At 45.5% G+C, this 22,206-nt stretch overlaps 1 long non-coding RNA gene across 1 annotated transcript; it reads right to left on the bottom strand.

Annotated features, from left to right (window-relative positions):
* Positions 1-9,198: 9,198 nt before the first annotated feature.
* Positions 9,199-10,145, bottom strand: LOC147118401 (uncharacterized). The gene is made up of 2 exons (XR_015077816.1): positions 9,838-10,145; positions 9,199-9,458 (listed from the first exon to the last, which is right to left on the bottom strand). It is a non-coding gene; the product is annotated as an uncharacterized LOC147118401 (long non-coding RNA).
* Positions 10,146-22,206: the final 12,061 nt, after the last annotated feature.

The raw sequence follows: 22,206 nt of genomic DNA, 5'->3' as shown, positions 1-22,206 counted from the left end.
TAATGCTCTCCAATTAGTCCCACTCCCCCGCTCTTTTCCTATAGCCCAGTAATGCTCTCCAATTAGTCCCACTGCTCCGCTCTTTCCCCATAGCCCAGTAATGCTCTCCAATTAGTCCCACTCCACCACTCTTCCCCCATATCCTAGTAATGTTCTCCAATTAGTCCCACTCCCCCGCTCTTTCCCCATAGCCCGGTAATTCTCTCCAATTAGTCCCACTCCCCTGCTCTTTCCCCATAGCCCGGTAATTCTCTCCAATTAGTCCCACTCCCCCGCTCTTTCCCCATAGCCCAGTAATTCTCTCCAATTAGTCCCACTCCCCCACTCTTTCCCATAGCCCAGTAATTCTCTCCAATTAGTCCCACTCCCCCACTCTTTCCCCATAGCCCGGTAATTCTCTCCAATTAGTCCCACTCCCCCGCTCTTTCCCCATAGCCCAGTAATGCTCTCCAATTAGTCCCACTCCCCCGCTCTTTCCCCATAGCCCAGTAATTCTCTCCAATTAGTCCCACTCCCCCACTCTTTCCCCATAGCCCAGTAATGCTCGCCAATTAGTCCCACTCCACCGCTCTTTCCCCATAGCCCAGTCATTCTCTCCAATTGGTCCCACTCCCCCGCTCTTTCACCATAGCCCAGTAATTCTCTCCAATTAGTGCCACTCCCCCGCTCTTTCCCCATAGCCCAGTAATGCTCTCCAATTGGTCCCACTCCCCCGCTCTTTCCCCATAGCCTAGTAATTCTCTCCAATTAGTCCCACTCCCCTGCTCTTTCCCCATAGCCCAGTAATTCTCTCCAATTGGTCCCACTCCCCCGCTCTTTCCCCATTGCCCAGTAATTCTCTCCAATTAGTCCCACTCCCCCGCTCTTTCCCCATAGCCCAGTAATGCTCTCCAATTAATCCCACTCCCCCGCTCTGTCCCCATAGGGCAGTAATTCTCTCCAATTAGTCCCACTCCCCCGCTCTTTCCGCATAGCCCAGTAATTTTCTCCAATTAGTCCCACTCCCCTGCTCTTTCCCCATAGCCCAGTAATTCTCTCCAATTGGTCCCACTCCCCCACTCTTTCCCCATAGCCCAGTAATGTTCTCCAATTAGTCCCACTCCCCCGCTCTTTCCCCATAGCCCAGTATTGCTCTCCAATTAGTCCCACTGCCCCGCTCTTTCCCCATCGCCCAGTAATGTTCTCCAATTAGTCCCACTCCCCCGCTCAATTCCCCATAGCCCAGTAATGCTCTCCAATTAGTCCCACTCCCCCGCTCTTTCCCCATATCCCAGTAATGCTCTCCAATTAGTCCCACTCCCCCGCTCTTTCCCCATAGCCCAGTAATGCTCTCCAATTAGTCCCACTCCCCCGCTCTTTCCCCATAGCCCAGTAATTCTCTCCAATTGGTCCCACTCCCCCACTCTTTCCCCATAGCCCAGTAATGTTCTCCAATTAGTCCCACTCCCCGCTCTTTCTCCATAGCCCAGGAATGGTCTCCAATTAGTCCCACTCCCCCGCTCTTTCCCCATAGCCCAGTAATGCTCTCCAATTAGTCCCACTCCCCCGCTCTTTCCCCATAGCCCAATAATGCTCTGCTATTACTCCCACTCCCCTGCTCTTTCCCCATAGCCCAGTAATGTTCTCCAATTAGTCCCACTCCCCTGCTCTTTCCCCATAGCCCTGTAATTCTCTCCAATTAGTCCCACTCCCCAGCTCTTTCCCCATAGCCCAGTAATTCTCTCCAATTGGTCCCACTCCCCAGCTCTTTCCCCATAGCCCAGTAATTCTCTCCAATTAGTCCCACTCCCCAGCTCTTTCCCCATAGCCCAGTAATTCTCTCCAATTAGTCCCACTCCCCCGCTCTTTACCCATAGCTCAGTAATACTCTCCAATTAGTCCCACTCCCCCGCTCTTTCCCCATAGCCCAGTAATTCTCTCGAATTAGTCCCACTCCCCCGCTTTTTCCCCATAGCCCAGTAATGCTCCCCAATTAGTCTGCTCTCCAATTAGTCCCACTCCCCTGCTCTTTCCCCATAGCCCAGTAATGCTCTGCTATTAGTCCCACTCCCCTGCTCTTTCCCCATAGCCCAGTAATTCTCTCCAATTAGTCCCACTCGCCAGCTCTTTCCCCATAGCCCAATAATTCTCTCCAATTAGTCCCACTCCCCCGCTCTTTCCCCATAGCCCAGTAATGCTCTCCAATTAGTCCCACTCCCCCGCTCTTTCCCCAAATCCCAGTAATGCTCTCCAATTAGTCCCACCCCCCCGCTCTTTCCCCAAATCCCAGTAATGCTCTCCTATTAGTCCCACTCCCCCGCTCTTTCCCCATAGCCCAGTAATGCTCTCCAATTAGTCCCACTCCCCCGCTCATTCCCCATAGCCCAGTAATGCTCTCCAATTAGTCCCACTCCCCAGCTATGTCCCCATAGCCCAGTAATGCTCACCAATTAGTCCCACTCCCCCGCTCCTTCCCCATAGCCCAGTAATTCTCTCCAATTAGTCCCACTCCCCCGCTCTTTCCCCATAGCCCAGTAATGCTCTCCAATTAGTCCCACTCCCCTGCTGTTTCCCCATAGCCCAGTAATACTCTCCAATTAGTCCCACTCCCCCGCTCTTTCCCCATAGCCCAGTAATGCTCTCCAATTAGTCCCACTCCCCCGCTCTTTCCCCATAGCCCAGTAATGTTCTCCAATTAGTCCCACTCCCCCACTCTTTCCCCATAGCCCAGTAATGCTCTCCAATTAGTCCCACTCCCCCGCTCTTTCCCCATAGCCCAGTAATGTTCTCCAATTAGTCCCACTCCCCCGCTCTTTCCCCATAGCCCAGTAATGCTCTCCAATTAGTCCCACTCCCCCGCTCTTTCCCCATAGCCCAGTAATGCTCTCCAATTAGTCGCACTCTCCCGCTCTTTCCCCATAGCCCAGTAATGCTCTCCAATTAGTCCCACTCCCCCGCTCTTTCCCCATAGCCCAATAATGTTCTCCAATTAGTCCCACTCCCCCGCTCTTTCCCCATAGCCCAGTAATGTTCTCCAATTAGTCCCACTCCCCCACTCTTTCCCCATAGCCCAGTAATGCTCTCCAATTAGTCCCACTCCCCCGCTCTTTCCCCATAGCCCAGTAATGTTCTCCAATTAGTCCCACTCCCCCGCTCTTTCCCCATAGCCCAGTAATGCTCTCCAATTAGTCCCACTCCCCCGCTCTTTCCCCATAGCCCAGTAATGCTCTCCAATTAGTCGCACTCTCCCGCTCTTTCCCCATAGCCCAGTAATGCTCTCCAATTAGTCCCACTCCCCCGCTCTTTCCCCATAGCCCAGTAATGCTCTCCAATTAGTCCCACTCCCCTGCTGTTTCCCCATAGCCCAGTAATTCTCTCCAATTAGTCCCACTCCCCTGCTCTTTCCCCAAAGCCCAGTAATGCTCTCCAATTAGTCCCACTCTCCCGCTCTTTCCCCATAGCCGAGTAATGCTCTCCAATTAGTCCCACTCCCCCGCTCTTTCCCCATAGCCGAGTAATGCTCTCCAATTAGTCCCACTCCCCTGCTGTTTCCCCATAGCCCAGTAATACTCTCCAATTAGTCCCACTCCCCCGCTTTTTCCCCACAGCCCAGTATTGCTCTCCAATTAGTCCCACTCCCCCGCTCTTTCCCCACAGCCCAGTAATTCACTCCAATTAGTCGCACTCCCGCGCACCTTTCCCAAAACCCAGTAATTCTCTCCAATTAGTCCCACTCCCCCGCTCTTTTCACATATCCCAGTAATGCTCTCCAATTAGTCCCACATCCCCGCTCTTTCCCCATCGCCCAGTAATGCTCTCCAATTAGTCCCACTCCCCCGCTCTTTCCCCATAGCCCAGTAATGCTGTCCAATTAGTCCCACTCCCCTGCTCTTTCCCCATAGCCCAGTAATTCTCTCCAATTAGTCCCACTCCCCTGCTCTTTCCCCATAGCCCAGTAATTTTCTCCAATTAGTCCCAGTCCCCCGCTCTTTCCCCTTAGCCCAGTAATGCTCTCCAATTAGTCCCACTCCTCCACTGTTTCCCCATATCCCAGTAATGTTCTCCAATTAGTCCCACTCCCCCGCTCTTTCCCCATAGCCCAGTAATGCTCTCCAATTAGTCCCACTCCCCTGCTCTTTCCCCATAGCGCAGTAATGCTCTCCAATTAGTCCCACTCCCCCGCTCTTTCCCCATAGCCCAGTAATGCTCTCCAATTAGTCCCACTCCCCCGCTCTTTCCCCATAGCCCAGTAATGCTCTCCAATTAGTCCCACTCCCCTGTTCTTTCCCCATAGTCCAGTAATGCTCTGCTATTAGTCCCACTCCCCTGCTCTTTCCCCATAGCCCAGTAATGCTCTCCAATTAGTCCCACTCCCCCGCTCTTTCCCCATAGCCCAGTAATTCACTCCAATTAGTCCCACTCCCGCGCACTTTTCCCAAAGCCCAGTAATTGTCTCCAATTAGTCCCACTCCCCCGCTCTTTCCCCATAGCCCAGCAATTCTCTCCAATTAGTCCCACTCCCCCGCTTTTTCCCCACAGACCAGTATTGCTCTCCAATTAGTCCCACTCCCCCGCTCTTTCCCCATAGCCCAGTAATTCTCTCCAATTAGTCCCACTCCCCCGCTCTTTCCCCATAGCCCAGTAATGCTCTCCAATTAGTCCCACTCCCCCGCTCTTTCCCCATAGCTCAGTAATACTCTCCAATTAGTCCCACTCCCCCTCTCTTTCCCCATAGCCCAGTAATGGTCTCCAATTAGTCCCACTCCCCCGCTCTTTCCCCATAGCCCAGTAATGCTCTCCAATTAGTCCCACTCCCCCGCTCTTTCCCCATAGCCCAGTATTGCTCTCCAATTAGTCCCACTTCCCTGCTCTTTCCGCGTAGCCCAGTATTGCTCTCCAATTAGTCCCACTCCCCCGCTCTTTCCCCATAGCCCAGTAATTCTCTCCAATTAGTCCCACTCTCCCGCTCTTTCCCCATAGCCCAGTAATGTTCTCCAATTAGTCCCACTCCCCCGCTCTTTCCCCATTGCACAGAAATTCTCTCCAATTAGTCCCACTCCCCCACTCTTTCCCCATAGCCCAGTAATGTTCTCCAATTAGTCCCACTCCCCCGCTCTTTCCCCATAGCACAGAAATTCTCTCCAATTAGTCCCACTCCCCCGCTCTTTCTCCATAGCCAAGTAATTCTCTCCAATTAGTCCCACTCCCCTGCTCTTTCCCCATAGCCCAGAAATGCTCTCCAATTAGGCCCACTCCCCCGCTCTTTCCCCATAGCCCAGTAATGCTCTCCAATTAGTCCCACGCTCTTTCCCCATAGCCCAGTAATGTTCTCCAATTATTCCTGCTCTCCCGCTCTTTCCCCATAGCCCAGTAATTTTTTCCCTTCAAGTATTTATCCAATTCCTTCTGAAAGTTATTATTGAATGTTCTTCCACCACACTTTCAGGCCGTGCATTCCAGATCACAGCAACTTGCTGCGTAAAGAACAATGTCCTCATATAAAATGAAAGGGTTCAAACTACCAGCTCCCGGCTTCAGAGATCAGAGGGAGCTCAGGGACTGATCCACAGACACCGCCAGTCCTGGCTGGGAATGGAGACTCTGAACACAAACAACAGGCTCATTTGTAAATGTCACCACAACGTGTGGCTCTGCACCGACTCTGTGCCAGATATAGGCCGCCTTGTCCGATGTTCCCACCAGATTGTGGCCCCTGGATTTATTTTCTGCTCAGAAGTGAGATGTGCGGTTTGAACCGGCAGCAGAGAAACAGGAAGTTGTGTTGCCTGAGAATGAAATCAGGCATCAGTTTGATGTTATCACCATGAACAGGCTTCCTGACGGTGAGGGCGGCCTCGCCCTGACAGCACCAAGAACCACAACACCGGTGGCTTCTCATCTCAACATTGTATTCACCTCCATTCTCATTTTAAAGAATAAAACACACGAGCTTACTTGGGTTTCACACATTCACTAAAGAGGGAGATGGGCAGAGGGTTTATCGCTGGGACAAACGAGGGGAAGTTAAAATGCTTTTACACCAAAGAGTTATTGGAATTAGAAGGGTTTTAAGTGAGTTAGGTGCTGTCTGAGAGAGAGGGAGGTTACGTGAGTTAGATGGTAGCAAAATACGGCAGATGTTGGAAATCCGAAATAACAACAGAAAATGCTGGAAAAACTCAGCAGGTCAGGCAACATCCGTGGAGAGAAATTTGAGTTGACGTTTCGGGTTGGACCCTTCTTCAAAACTGGAAAGAAAAGAAACTAGATCGGAGGCAGGGCTGCGATCGGACAAAAGAATAAAAGAAACAAAAGAAGTAGAAGAGATTAGAAGCTAGACGAGATGGTAATAGGCTGGGATTAGGTGTAAAGTGTACTGGCAGGGCAAAAGATAGCTGCCAGGTGTGAGAGAGAAACAAAAGGAAAGGGGTGGGGGGGGAAAGGAGTGGAACAATTACAAGAGAAAATGAAATGGCCGAGCTTATGATCTGAAATTGTTGAACTCGATATTGAGTCCGGAAGGCTGCAGACTGCCTAATCGGAAGATGAGGTGCTGTTCCTCGAGTTTACGTTGAGCTTCCGTGGAACAATACAAGAGGCCAAGGACGGTGAGGTCCGAGTGGGAATGGAGCGGTGAATTAAAATGACAGGCGACCGGAAGCTCGGGGTCACCCTTACGGACTGAACGGAGGTGTTCCGCAAAGCGGTCACCCAATCTGCGTTTGGTCTCCCCAATGTAGAGGAGACCGCATCGTGAGCAGCGAATACAGTATACTAGATTGCGAGAAGTACAAGTAAATCGCTGTTTCACCTGGAAGGGGTGTTTGGGGCCCTGGACAGTGGGAAGGGGGGAGGTATAGGGGCAGGTGTTACATCTCCTCCGCTTGCATGCTGAAATCCGGCACTTCCAACGGGCTCACACGTGGGTACACCGTCCGTACTCGCGCGTTGGGACCGGAATTACTGGGCCATTAAAATACGAGCTGTGATATGTTAACAGCCTTGGCTCAGTGGGATCACTGTCGCCTGAGTCAGAAGGTCATAGGTTCAAGCCCAACCCAGAGAGGCCTGAGCCCATAATCTAGGCCGACACTCCCAGTGCAGTGCTGAGGGAGTGCTGCACTGCCGGAGGAGCCACCTTTCAGATGAGACGTTAAACCGAGGCCCCGTCTGTCCTCAAAAGTGAATATAAAGGATCCTATGGCACTATTTTAAAGAAGAGGCGGGAGTTCGCCCCGGTATCCTGGTTAATATTTATCCCTCAACCAAAATCACTAAACACAGATATTTTGGTCAATATCTCCTTGCTGTGTGTGCGATCTTGCTGTGCGCAAACTGGCTGCAGCATTTCCTACTTTACAACAGTGACTATATTTCCAAAGCTCTCATTGGCTGCAAAGTGCTTTGGGATGCCCTGAGGGAGTGAAAGGCGCTATATAAATGCAAGTTCTTTCTAAATGTCAACATTTTAAATTCCCAGTTGCGATTTGTTAAAAGCTCCGACATTACTGCGATTGTAGGACACTCCTCTGCTCACTGTTTTAACTTGTTTAGTTTCAGTGGGTTGAAGCTTCCACTAAATGGACATCCAGTGGAACACCAGCCTGTTCAGAGATGTCCCACTGATTTCGGCAGCAGAACTTTCAGAACTGAATTATTAATTTTAATATTTATTCCTCTGTTACAAATCACATCTGTTTTAATTGAACAAAACTGAAGCCAACATCATTGTTCGACACATTTCTATTCATTTTGTACCAACTGTCAATATTCTTAAAATAAACCCTTGTTGTGAGTTGAAACGAATCAATAATTGACGTTGTTGATCTGGTTTTGCTGCCATGAACACTTCATGGAAACCAGTGAGGCGTTTATGTAAATATGCACAGAAATAGAAGTCCCAGATTAGAGTATTGAGCGACAGAAACATAATAAATGTTTCCCCACCAACACAGAACAGAAATAAAGAGAGAAATGCAAATGTCTCAACGGATTCCAGCAACAATTGTTTTTGAGACATTTCTCTAAGTTATAGGAGAATAAAGTAAAGATGATATCCATGTTCAGAATGGGGAAAGATTCCCACAAGTCACCGTACATAGTGACATCACAATGTGTGTCTGGGGATTTCCTGTATCCGCTCCCTCTCTGCCTCTCTCTCCTATTTACACCTTCTGTCTTGCCTCTCAAGAATGGATCATTGTCTTTACCCCAAAACAAGATGTCATTGTCCCTCAGCCCTATTCGTAGGCCTTGAACCAAATTGATTGGATTGCGCAGAGGGAGCTTTAATATAAAATGTGGCCTGTGCATTAAATGAGCTGGGATTGTTTGATGGGACAGTGTAAAGGGAGCTTTACTCTGTATCTAACCCGTGCTGTACCTGCCCTGGGAGTGTTTGACGGGACAGTGTAGAGGAAGCTTTACTCTGTATCTAACCTGTGCTGTACATGCCCTGGGAGTGTTTGATGGGATAATGTAGAGGGAGCTTTACTCTATATCTAACCCATGCTGTACCTGCCCTGGGAGTGTTGGACAGCACTGTGTGACACCACTACCCCAGCAATATGTTACTATAAATCTACGTTCCTGTATATTGCATTACAGTTTTCCACTTTCCTTCTTCTCGTCAGCCACACATAATCACCAAACAATGCAGCATCATCAGTGTCACTTGGTCGCCAGAGCAACATCTGTGCGACCTCTGACCCTCTGCCACTCGGCGTGCCCGATGTGACCTTACCAGAATGGCCTGAAATCAGACCCGGTGAGCCGGGGTCACAGAACAGGCGGTGTGGCATTGACCGCCCGTGATACACCCCCGCCCAATATTCCACTCCATGGACCTCAATAGCACTGAATATTGGGCATGTCGGATACCAGGCAGAGAACGAGATTCCACCTCTTTTACATTTCTCCAACCCCGATGGCCAATTTCATATCACTAGTGGAAGGAAAATCACAGGCTTGCGATAAACACTCTGCTCATTCCCTGTAGTGGTGAAATATAAAATACATCTCCACGTTTAAAGGGCAAAGGCCCTGAATATGGGGGAATCAGCAAGACCTGGTAGTATGTGTCCAAAAATACTGGAAGATGTTGGGGTGAAACAGTGAAGGTATTTGTCAAGAAATAGAAGATTGTGGAAACAGAAATAGTGTGGAATTCTCTGGGGAGCAGCAAGAGTTTCATTCCTTTCTGAATGGAGGAATAATAAGTCAGATAATTACAGATTTATTCACCTCATGTCAGATATAGGTACAGTTTCATTTTTACCATCACTTGCACCAATTACCACACACTCGAGGTAATTATCAGGAGATTCTGTGTGATGCTGAGGTGATCACTGGACAATAAACCACAGAGACTGGTGGGTAGCTGCTCATTATCCTCGGTGTGATTTAATCCCCTTTCCAAATGAATACTGCAGACAGACAGGCTCACCTTGGTGATGGAATGGTCAGTGTGACATCACTTTCTAAAAAAGAGCCCACAGAGAATGGGTTATCAATAATTGTTAAAATATTAAATGATCTGCAATTTCATTTTGAATACAAGAAAAGAAAATGCTGAAAAGTAACTGGTGAAGATAATCATTTATCTTTGTAGAATGCACTTGCAAAAATTAAAGCAATCACAAACACATATATAAAACAGGCTCAGCTTGGTAATGGAATGGTCAATGACATCACTTTCTAAATAAGAGCACTCAGAGAATGTGCTATCAATAAATGTTAATCTGCAATTAAATGTTGAATAAAAGAAAAGAAAATGGAGAACAATAACTGGTGAACATAATGGGCCAGAAATTCGTGAACGGGGCTTGCCGCGCGTGCAAGGTCCCGATTTGCACTTACCCGACGCGCCTGCCGATCACCTCCAGGGACGCCTGGAATTCCATTTTGAATCTGAAGAATCCCGGGCAGCGTTTGACGTCACGCCGCCCAGGCGTGCAGCCAGCGCGAAGCCTGCAGCGCGCTGCGCAACTGAGACACGCCCCTTGAGGTCTCAGTTTAACAGGACACGCCCCCAATGTTTCTGCCAAGCTGCTAAGCATTTTTACATGCAAAGCAGCAGTTTAAATAGGTTTTTGGAAGTTTTTTGAAGCTTTTGGTAACTTTTATAAACTTTTAAAAACGTTTACATTATTTTGAAGAATCTGAAGTAGTTTTAAACAGAATTAAAGCAATTTAAAGACTTTTAAAAGCCCTTAAAGATTTTTTTAAATTCCATTTATTTATTTAGCAATGTCGTCGTCATACGTGTCTTCACACTGTTCCCTTTGGGGAACTGTATGAAGTGGTGGAAGGATTTATGGCCATGATTAACGCTCATTCCGTGACCATAACCATCTTTGAACCAGCCATTAGGGCGGTTAGTCCTATGGCGGGAGGGTTTTACGGGCTCCCACAAGCTATACAAGGAGGGGGGGCCACCCACACCCACGGACGCAAATATCCCACTGGATGTCAACCCAGAATTTAGAGCCGGAGCTCCGACTCCACTTGCCGGGACTGTCTGGAGCGGGGTTCGAAACCCTACCCTGATCTGGCCCAGCGGCGGGGATCCTACCGCTATGCCAAAGGCCCAATCCGATTAGCAACGTGAAATGGCTGGAATGAGCACAATTCACGGCATTAAAAGAAATCACAATTGAACTGATGATGACCTCAGCAATCTCCTCAAGGAGGTGGAGGCGCAGCCCCTGCTCATCATTGGTAATGAGAAGTCAAAGGCGCCGCAAAAAGGGCAGATGATAGCTTGGTCTTTCAAGTGGCAGCATAGGGCTCCAGTCACGGGGAGGGAAAAGGCGCAGGAAACGTATGGGTGTCACCTTTTGTGCGGAGTGGGCCTTTTGCGTAGCAGTAAGCATCCCCGCCGCTGGGCCAGAAGGAGTAGGGTTTCGAACCCCACTCCAGACAGTCCCGGCAAGTGGAGTCGGAGCTCCAACTATAAATTCTGGGTGGACATCCAGCGGGATACTTGCGTCTGTGGGTGTGGGTGGCCCCCCCCCTCAGATGGGTTGTGGGAGCCCGTAAAACCCTCACGCCATAGGACTAACCACCCTAATGGCTGGTTCAAAGATGGTTACGGTCACGGAATTAGCGTTAATCACGGCCATAAATCCTTCCACCACTTCATACAGTTCCCGAAAGGGAACAGTGTGAGGATACGTACGACGATGACCTCTTGCGCAATGCACCTCCTTGGACCCTCAGTCGCAGATGCGAGGGGGCAAATCGTGCAATTGTTAAATTTTTCATTTTATTGACATGTAAAATGTTGGCCCAGTAATTCCCTTCCAAATGCGCGAGTACGGTCGGGGTACTTACGCGTCTGGCCGGAGGAAATGCCGGTTTTCAGCATGCCCAGTGCATGTGGGGAAAACCGGCATTTCCTGTCCTCTGAACGAAGGGGTTCAGAGGCAGAACGCGTGCGACTTCACAGGCAGCGCGTGTGCAGTAAAATTCGCCGCTTTCATTCATGCTTTCAGTGAGGTCAAGTCCTTACAACTTACACATTGAAAAAGCATGGGTACAGTTGCTCCAGAGGCTGCGGAGGAAGATATTTCTTATCGTGGAGCTTCTGAAAGTATGTATGTCTGTATATATTCCTTTGCGTGTTATGTATATATTCCTTTACTTGTAAGGGGGATAGACAGGAGTTTCTGTGGCCGAGACCGAGACTCCAAGATGGTATGTTGCCTCCCTGGTGCAAGGGTCAAGGATGTCTCGGAGCGGGTGCAGAGCATTCTGAAGGGGGAGGGGGATCAGCCAGTTGTCGTGGTACATGTAGGTACCAACGATGTAGGTAAAAAGAGGGAGGAGGTCCTACAAGCTGAATTTAGGGAGTTAGGAGCTAAATTGAAAAGTAGGACCTCAAAGGTAGTAATCTCTGGATTGCTACCAGTGCCACGAGCTAATAAGTTTAGAGAGAGTAAGATAGATAAGCTAAATACGTGGCTTGAGCAGTGGTGCAAGGGAGAGGGATTTAAATTCTTGAGGCATTGGAACCAGTTCTTGGGGAGGAGTGACCTGTACCAAGGGGACGGTCTACACCTGAACTGTGAGGGAGCCGATGTCCTCGGGGTAATATTTTCTAGGGCGGTTCGGGAGGATTTAAACTAATTTGGCAGGGGGATGGGAACCTAGGTAGTGGAAAAGAGGGAAGTCATATGAAGTTAGAAATAGATGGTAGAAAGGTGAGAAGCAATAAGCAAAGGAGAGAAACACAAAGGGCCAAACTAATTCATAATGAGAGTGTGAAAAAAGCAAGCCTGAAGGCTTTGTATCTTAATGCTAGAAGCATTAGGAACAAGGTGGATGAATTAGTTGTGGAAATAGAGGTAAACAAGTATGATTTGATTGGGATTACAGAAACGTGGCTGCAGGGTGGGCAAGGCTGGGAACTTAACATCCAGGGATATACAATATTTAGGAAGGATCGGCAAAAAGGTAGGGGAGGTGGGGTAGCATTGCTGGTAAAGGAGGGGATTAATGCAATGGAAAGGAAGGATATTAACTCGGATGAAACGGAATCTGTATGGGTAGAAATGAGAAATAGCAAGGGGAGGAAAACGTTAGTGGGTGTGATATATAGGCCTCCAAATAGTAATATGGAGGTGAGGGAAGGCATAAAAAGGGAAATTAGAGAAGCGTGCGATAAGAGCACAGCTGTCATCATGGGTGACTTTAATTTACATATTGATTGGACTACCCAAATTAGTAAAAATTCTGAGGAGGAGGAATTCCTGGAATGTTTTCGGGACGGTTATCTGGACCAATATGTCGAGGAGCCGACTCGAGATCAGGCCATTTTAGACTGGGTATTGTGCAATGAGAAGGGACTTATCAGCAATCTTCTTGTACGAGGCCCCTTGGGTCAGAGCGATCATAATATGATCGAGCTCTCAGTCGAGATGGAGAGTGAGGAAATTGAATCAGAGACTAAGGTCCAGAACTTAAATAAAGGGAATTACGAGGGTATGAGACGGGAATTGGGTAAGATTGATTGGGTGGTGTTTCTGGGGGGATTGACAGTGGATAGACAATGGCAAGCATTCAAAGATAGAATGGAAGAATTCCAGAACATGTTTATACCGGTTTGGCATAAAAATAAACCTAAAAAGGTGACTCAACCGTGGATAACGAGGGAAATTAGGGACAGCATAAAATTAAAAAAAAGGGCATATCAACTGGCAAAAAAAAGCACCAGACCGGAAGATTGGGGGCAGTACAGGATACAGCAAAAGAGGACAAAGGGATTAATCAGGAAGGGGAAAATAGAATACGAAAGTAAACTTGCAGCAAACATAAAGACAGACTGCAAAAGCTTTTATCGGTATATCAGGAGGAAAAGACTGGTAAAATCCCAAGTCGGTCCCCTGCAGTCCGATTCGGGAGAATATATAATGGAGAATAAGGAAATGGCAGACCAATTAAACTCATACTTTGGTTCTGTATTCACAAAGGAGGACACAAATAACCTCCCAGGAATATCGGCAAACATAGGGACTAATGAGAGGGAGGAGCTGACAGAAATTAGTATCTCTAGGGATATGGTGTTGGGTAAGTTGAGGGGACTGAAGGCCGACAAATCCCCGGGGCCTGATAAACTACATCCTAGGGTACTTAAGGAGGTGGCCCTGGAGATAGCAGATGCTCTAAGGATCATCTTCCGGAACTCCATTGACTCGGGAACAGTACCCGTGGATTGGAGGGTAGCTAATGTTACCCCAATATTTAAAAAGGGGGGTAGAGAGAAAGCAGGGAATTATAGACCAGTAAGCCTTACATCGGTTGTGGGCAAAATGCTAGAGTCCATTATTAAGGATAAAATAGCGGAGCACTTGACAAATGGGGAAAGGATCGGACAGAGTCAAGATGGATTTACAAAGGGTAAATCGTGTTTGACTAATCTGCTGGAATTTTTTGAGGAAGTAACTGGTAAAATAGATGGGGGAGAGCCAGTGGATGTGGTGTACCTTGACTTCCAGAAAGCCTTCGATAAGGTTCCACACAAAAGATTATCATGCAAAATTAAGGCTCATGGGATTGGGGGCAAAGTATTAACGTGGATAGAGAACTGGCTGGCGGATAGAAAACAGAGAGTTGGAATAAACGGCTCGTTTTCGGAGTGGCAGGCAGTGACCAGCGGGGTGCCGCAAGGATCTGTCCTGGGACCCCAGCTGTTCACAATATATATAAATGATCTGGATCAGGGAATTGGATGCAATATTTCCAAATTCGCTGACGACACTAAACTAGGAGGAGGGGTGGGCTCTGATGAGGATGTCAGGAGGCTACAGTGTGATTTGGACAGGTTGGGGGAATGGGCGGATACGTGGCAGATGCACTACAATGTGGATAAATGCGAGGTTATCCACTTTGGGGGTAAAAACAGGAGGGTAGATTATTATCTAAATGGCAATAGATTGGGAGATGGGGAAGTGCAGAGGGACCTGGGTGTTCTTGTGCACCAGTCACTGAAGGAGAGCATGCAGGTGCAACAGGCGATTAAGAAGGCAAATGGTATGTTGGCCTTCATATCAAGGGGGTTCGAGTATAGGAATAGGGATACCTTACTACAGCTGTACAAGGTGCTGGTGAGACCGCATCTGGAGTATTGTGTACAGTTTTGGTCGCCCCATCTGCGGAAGGATGTTCTTGCCATGGAAAGAGTGCAACGGCGATTCACCAGGCTGATACCTGGAATGGCGGGAATGACCTACGAAGAGAGATTAAATAGTTTGGGCTTGTACTCACTGGAGTTTAGAAGATTGAGAGGGGATCTCATCGAAACATATAAAATTATGGCAGGCCTGGACAGGCTGAATTCAGAGAGAATGTTTCCAATGGCCGGGGAGCACAGAACCAGGGGCCACAGTCTAAAAATAGCGGGCAAATCATTTAAAACAGAGATGAGGAAGAATTTCTTCACTCAAAGAGTGGTGAGCCTGTGGAATTCCCTGCCACAGAGGGCTGCGAAGGCTAATTCAATAAATATTTTCAAGAGAGAATTGGATATATTTCTGAAGGCTAAGGGGATTAAGGGTTACGGAGAAAAGGCGGGGACGGGGTACTGAACTGGTAAGATCAGCTATGATCTCAGACGAAGATCAGCCATGATCTCATTGAATGGCGGAGCAGGCTCGAAGGGCCGAATGGCCTACTCCTGTTCCTATCTCTATGTTTCTATGTTTCTACTTATGTGTATGAATGTATTATTTAATTATGACTTTCAGAGAAAGTAACTTATTGGAAAATCATAATTAAAAACATACATTCATACACATAAGTAAAGGAATATAAAACATACATACATATACGTAAAGGAATATATGCGGACATACATACATAATTACTTATTACTGATGAAAAGTTTCTTTCTTAAAAGTGCTGGAAATGTTACATTACTCATTTTAGAACACTAATTTTCACATTCAATTCACACAGCCACAATTGCTCCTTCTACCTACCGTTCTGAAAACCCGTTTAAAAAAAAAAATTTAAACTTTAAAACTTACTTAAAATTTCTTAAAATAACTTCCCTCCCTTTCCCAAACAAAAATATTGCCTTTCAGAAGCTCCACGATAAAATATATCTTCCTCCGCAGCCTTGGAACAACTTTACACATGCTTTTTTCAAGTGTAACTTGTAAGGACTTACCCTCACTGAATCCATGAATGAAATCGACGAAGTTCACTGCGCAAGCGCTGCCTGTGCAGTCGCACGCGCTGTGCCTATGAACCCCTTTGTTCCGAGGTCTGGAAATGCCGGCGTTCCCCGCATGCGCTGTGCATGCTGAACGCCGGCATTTCCAACGGCCAGATGCATGAGTACCCAGACCGTACTCACGCATTTGGTCACGAATTTCTGGCCCAATCATTTTTTGTAGATTGCACTTGCAAACATTAACAAAAATGTGTTTGTACGCACACATCATACATTTATATTGGGCTGGATTTTCATTCAGCAGTCGGGAAGGAGGCGGGACTACAACTTTCGGGTTTTAGTTCAATGTCCAGCCAATCCACGTGATTTTCCCTTGATTGACCTTGTTCAGCCTGCCCAGCGGGCTCAGCAGGCCAATTAAGGGCCACCTGGCAACAGGTGACGTCACAGACTGAAATTTCATCTGTCAAGACGTGTTGACAGATGAAATATCAGTGTTTCACAGTTGTTTGAAGCTGTCAAACACTGACAGTCTGACTTCTAACCTGAGTCCTTCTACACAGACTCAGTTAGAACTCACACTGACAATGAAAGCTGAAGGCTGTCACTTTTGACAGTTCGCAGCCATTTTGCTTTCAGTGCCGGCTGAGTGATGGACTCCCGCAGCCTCGAGGAAGAAAGGCCGTTAAGGTAAGTACAGGTAATTTAAACTTCTTTACACACTTTAGACACACCAAACACACTTACCTTTGCACTCATGCACACTCACCTGAACACTGACATCACGAACCCTCCAAGTCCTTCAACCCGACGGCCCGCCTGCTCTAACCTGGTGTGGTTTGGAGCCGTCGGGAATCCCACAAGACACCACACAAAATAGGGATTAGGCTAAAAACTGCCTGTTAACTACCTGTTTACAGGCAGTTAATTGGCACTAATTCCGTCCTGCCTCGGGCCAGCGGGTCCCAGTGCGGGGCGGGTACCCGCCTCGTTTGAAACTTACGTGGAGATGGGTTTTGGGCAGGATGGTGTCATGACCTCCGAATTCGGGATTTTAGCCCCCCCACACGCCAAAAGCCCGCCTCACGGCACACTGAAGATCTAGGCCAAGGTCTAGTGTAATATAAACAGAGACATGGCCTAGTGTTATATAAACAGGGGCAGGGTATAGTGTAATATATTTCAGACATGGTCTAGTGCAGTAATAACTGAGACACGGTCCAGTGCAATATAAACAGGGATAGGGCCTAGTGTAATATAAATAGAGACAGGGTCTAGTGTAATGTAAACAGAGACAGGGTCTAGTGTAATATAAATAGAGACGCCCTAGTGTAATATAAATAGAGATGCCCTAGTGTAATATAAACAGAGACAGGGTCTAGTGTAATATAAACTGAGACAGGGTCTAGTGTAATATAAATAGAGACAAGGTCTAGTCTAATATAAACAGAGACAGGGTCCAGTGTAATATAAACAGAGACAGGGACTAGTGTAATACAAACAGAGACAGGGTCTAGTGTAATATAAACAGAGACAGGGTCTAGTGTAATATAAATAGAGACAGGGTCTAGTGTAATGTAAACAGAGACAGGGTCTAGTGTAATGTAAACAGAGACAGGGTCTAGTGTAATATAAATAGAGACAGGGCCTAGTGCAATATAAACAGAGACAGGGTCTAGTGTAATAGAAACAGAAATAGGGCCTAGAGTATAATAAACAGAGACAGGGTCCAGTGTAATATAAACAGAGACAGGGTCTAGTGTAATTTAAACAAAGACAGGGTCCAGTGTAATATAAACAAAGACAGGGTCCAGTGTAATAGAAACAGAGACAGGGTCTAGTGTAAGATAAAAGGTGACAGGGTCTAATGTAATATAAACAGAGACAGGGTCTAGTGTAATATAAACAGAGACAGGGTCTAGAGTAATATAAACAGAGACAGGGTCTAGTGTAATATAAACAGAGACAGGGTCTAATGTACTATAAACAGTGACAGGGTCTAGTGTAATATAAACAGAGACAGGGTCTAGTGTAACATAAACAGACATAGGGTCTCGTGTAATATAAATAGAGACAGGGTCTAGTGTAATATAAACAGAGACATGGTCTCGTGTAATATAAACAGAGAGGGGGCTCAGTGTAACATAAACAGAGACAGGGTCTAGTGTAATATAAATAGAGACAGGGTCTAGAGATATATAAAGAGAGACAGGGTCTAGTGAAATATAAACAGAGACAGGGTCTACTGTAATAGAAACAGAGACAGGGTACAGTGTAATATAAACAGAGGCAGGGTCTAGTGTACTATAAACAGAGACAGGGTCTAGTGTAATATAAACAGAGACACGGTCTAGTGTAATAGAAACAGAGACAGGGTCTAGTGGAATATAAACAGAGACACGGTCTAGAGTAATATAAACAGCGACAGGGTCTAGTGTAATATAAACTGAGACAGGGCCTAGTGTAATATGAACAGAGACAGGGTCTAGTGTAATAAAAACAGAGACAGGGTCCCGTGTAACATAAACAGAGGCAGGGTCTAGTGTAATATAAACAGAGACAGGGTCCAGAGTAATATAAACAGCGACAGGGTCTAGTGTAATATAAACTGAGACAGGGTCCCGTGTAACATAAATAGAGACAGGGTCTAGTGTAATAAAAACAGAGACAGGGTCCCGTGTAACATAAACAGAGACAGGGTCTAGTGTAATATAAACGGAGACAGGGTCTACTGTAATATAAACAGTGACAGGGTCTAGTGTAATATAAACAGAGACAGGGTCTAGTGTAATATAAACAGAGACATGGGCTTGTTTAATATAAACAGAGACAGGGTCTAGTGTATTATAAACAGTGACAGGGTCTAGTGTAATATAAACAGAGACATGGGCTAGTGTAACATAAACAGAGACAGGGTCTAGTGCAGTATAAACAGAGACATTGTCTCGTGTTATATAAACAGAGAGGGGATTAAGTGTAACAAACAGAGACAGTGTCTAGTGTAATATAAATAGAGACAGGGTCTAGTGTAATATAAACAGAGACAGAGTCTAGTGTAATAGAAACAGAGACAGGGTCTAGTGTAATATAAAAAGTGACAGGGTCTGGTGTAATATAAACAGAGACAGGGTCTAGTGTAATATAAACAGAGACAGGGTCTAGTGTAATATAAACAGAGACAGGGCCTAGTGTAATAGAAACAGAGACAGGGTCTAGTGTAATATATACAGAGACAGGGCCTAGTGTAATATAAACAGAGACAGGGTCTAGTGTAATAAATACAGAGACAGGGTCTCGTGTAATATAAACAGAGACAGGGTCTAGTGTAATATAAACAGAGATAGGGTCTAGTGTAATAAAAAGAGAGACAGGGTTTGGAGTAATATAAACAGAGACAGGGTCTAGTGTAATATAAACAGAGACAGGGTCTCATGTAATATAAACAGAGACAGGGTCCAGTGTAATATAAACAGATACAGGGTCTAGTGTAATAAAAAGAGAGACAGGGTTTGGAGTAATATAAACAGTGACAGGGTCTTGTGTAATATAAACAGAAACAGGGTCTAATGTAATATAAACAGTGACAGGGTCTAGTATAATATAAACAGAGACAGGGTCTAGTGTATTATAAAAAGAGACAGGGTCTAGTGTAATATAAACAGAGACAGGGTTTGGAGTAATCTAAACAGTGACAGGGTCTTGTGTAATTTAAACAGAGACAGGGTCTCGTGTAATATAAACAGAGACAGGGTCTAGAGTAATATAAACAGCGACAGGGTCTTATGTAATATAAACAGAGAGAGGGTCTAGTGTAATATAAAGAGAGACAGTTTCTACTGTAATATAAACAGAGACAGGGTCTAAAGTAATATAAACAGAGACAGGGTCCAGTGTAATAGAAACAGAGAGAGGGTCAAGTGTAATATAAACAGAGACAGGGTTTAGTGCAATATATTCAGAGAGAGGGTCCAGTGAAAAATAAACATGGACAGGGTCGAGAGTAAAAGAAACAGAGACAGGGTCTAGTGTAATATAAACAGAGACAGGGTCTAGTGTAATATAAACAGAAACAGGGTGTACTGTAAAATTAACAGAGACAGGGTCCAGTGTAATATAAACAGAGACAGGGTCGAGTGTAATATAAACAGAGACAGGGCCCAGTGAAATCTAAACAGAGACAGGGTCTAGTTTATTATAAACAGAGACAGGGCCTAGTGTAATATAAACAGAGACAGGGTCTAGTGTAATATATACTGAGACAGGGCCTAGTGTAATAAAAACAGAGACAGGGCCGAGTGTAATGTAAACAGAGACAGGGTCTAGTGTAATATAAACAGAAACAGGGTCTAGAGTAATATAAACAGAGACAGGTTCTAGTGTAATATAAACAGAGACAGGATCTAGTGTAATAAAAACGGAGACAGGATCGAGTGTAATATAAACAGAGACAGGATCTAGTGTAATATAAACAGAGACTGGGTCGAGTTTAATATAAACAGCGACTGGGTCTAGTGTAATATAAACAGAGATAGGGTCTAGTGTAATAGAAACAGAGACAGGGTCTAGTGTAATATAAACAGAGACAGGGTCCAGTGTATAATAAACAGAGGGAGGGTCTAGTGTAATATAAAGAGAGACAGGGCCTAGTGTTATATAAAAAGAGACAGGCCCCAGTGTAATGAAAACAGAGACAGGGTCTAGTGTAATATAAACAGAGACAGGGTCCAGTGTAATATAAACAGAAACAGAGTCTAGAGTATTATAAACAGAGACAGGGTCTAGTGTAATATAAACAGAGACAGGGTCTAGTGTAATATATACAGAGATAGGGCCTAGTGTAATATAAACAGAGACAGGGCCTCGTGTAATGTAAACAGAGACAGGGTCTAGTGTAATCTAAACAGAGACAGGATCTAGAGTAATATAAACAAAAACAGGGTCTAGAGTATTATAAACAGAGACAGGGTCTAGTGTAATATAAACAGAGACAGTGTCTAGTGTAATATAAACGGAGACAGGATCTAGTGTAATATAAACAGAGACAGGATCTAGTGTAATATAAACAGAGATTGGGTCGAGTGTAATATAAACAGAGACTGGGTCTAGTGTAATATAAACAGTGATAGGGCCGAGTGTAATAGAAACAGAGAGAGGGTCTAGTGTAATATAAACAGAGACAGGGTCCAATGTAATATAAAGAGAGAGAGGGTCTAGTGTAATATAATCAGAGAGAGCGTCTAGTGTAAAATAAACATGGACAGGGTCTAGTGTAATATAAACAGAGACAGGGTCTAGTGTAATATAAACAGAGAGAGGTACAAGTGTAATATAAACAGAGACAGCGCCTAGTGTAATATAAACAGAGACAGGGGCTAGTGTAATACAAACAGAGAAAGGGCCTAGTGTAATATAAATAGAGACAGGGTCGAATGTAATATAAACAGAGACAGGGCCTAGTGTAATTTAAAAAGAGACAGGGTCTAATGTAATATAAACAGAGACAGGGTCTAGTGTAATATAAACAGAAACAGGGTCTAGAGTATTATTAACAGAGACAGGGTCCAGTGTAATATAAACAGAGACAGGGTCTCGTGTAAAAGAAACGGAGACAGGATCTAGTGTAATATAAACAGAGACAGGATCTAGTGTAATATAAACAGAGACTGGGACGAGTGTATTATAAACAGAGACTGCGTCTAGTGTAATATAAACAGTGACAGGGACTAGTGTAATATAAACAGAGACAGGGTCTAGTGTAATAGAAACAGGGAGAGGGTCTAGTGTAATATAAACAGAGACAGGGTCTAGTGTAATATAAACAGAGACAGGGTCTAGTGTAATATAAACAGAGACAGGGTGCAGTGTAATATAAACAGAGAGATGATCTAGTGTAATATAAACAGAGACAGGGCCTAGTGTAATATAAACAGAGACAGGGGCTAGTCCAATATAAACTGAGACAGTGTCTAGTGTAATATAAACAGAGACAGGGCCTAGTGTAATATAAAGAGAGACAGGGTGTAGTGTAATATAAACAGAGACAGGGCCCAGTGAAATCTAAACAGAGACAGGGTCTAGTTTATTATAAACAGAGACAGGGCCTAGTGTAATATAAACAGAGACAGGGCCTAGTGTAATGTAAACAGAGACAGGGTCTAGTGTAATATAAACAGAGACAGGATCTAGAGTAATAGAAACAAAAACAGGGTCTAGAGTATTATAAACAGAGACAGGGTCTAGTGTAATATAAACAGAGACAGTGTCTAGCGTCATATAAACCGAGACAGGATCTAGTGTAATATAAACAGAGACAGGATCTAGTGTAATATAAACAGAGATTGGGTCGAGTGTAATATAAACAGAGACTGGGTCTAGTGTAATATAAACAGTGATAGGGTCTAGTGCAATATAAACAGAGACAGGGTCCAGTGTAATATAAAGAGAGAGAGGGTCTAGTGTAATATAATCAGAGAGAGGGTCTAGTGTAAAATAAACATGGACAGGGTCTAGTGTAATATAAACAGAGACAGGGTCTAGTGTGATATAAACAG

The sequence above is a fragment of the Somniosus microcephalus genome, chromosome 4 (genome assembly GCF_052327205.1).
Source record: "Somniosus microcephalus isolate GS21.2 chromosome 4, FLI_Smic_1.0, whole genome shotgun sequence".
NCBI classification, from domain to species: domain Eukaryota; kingdom Metazoa; phylum Chordata; class Chondrichthyes; order Squaliformes; family Somniosidae; genus Somniosus; species Somniosus microcephalus.
Note: the sequence above shows the minus strand (reverse complement) of the source record. Positions and strands in the feature narration are given on the sequence as shown.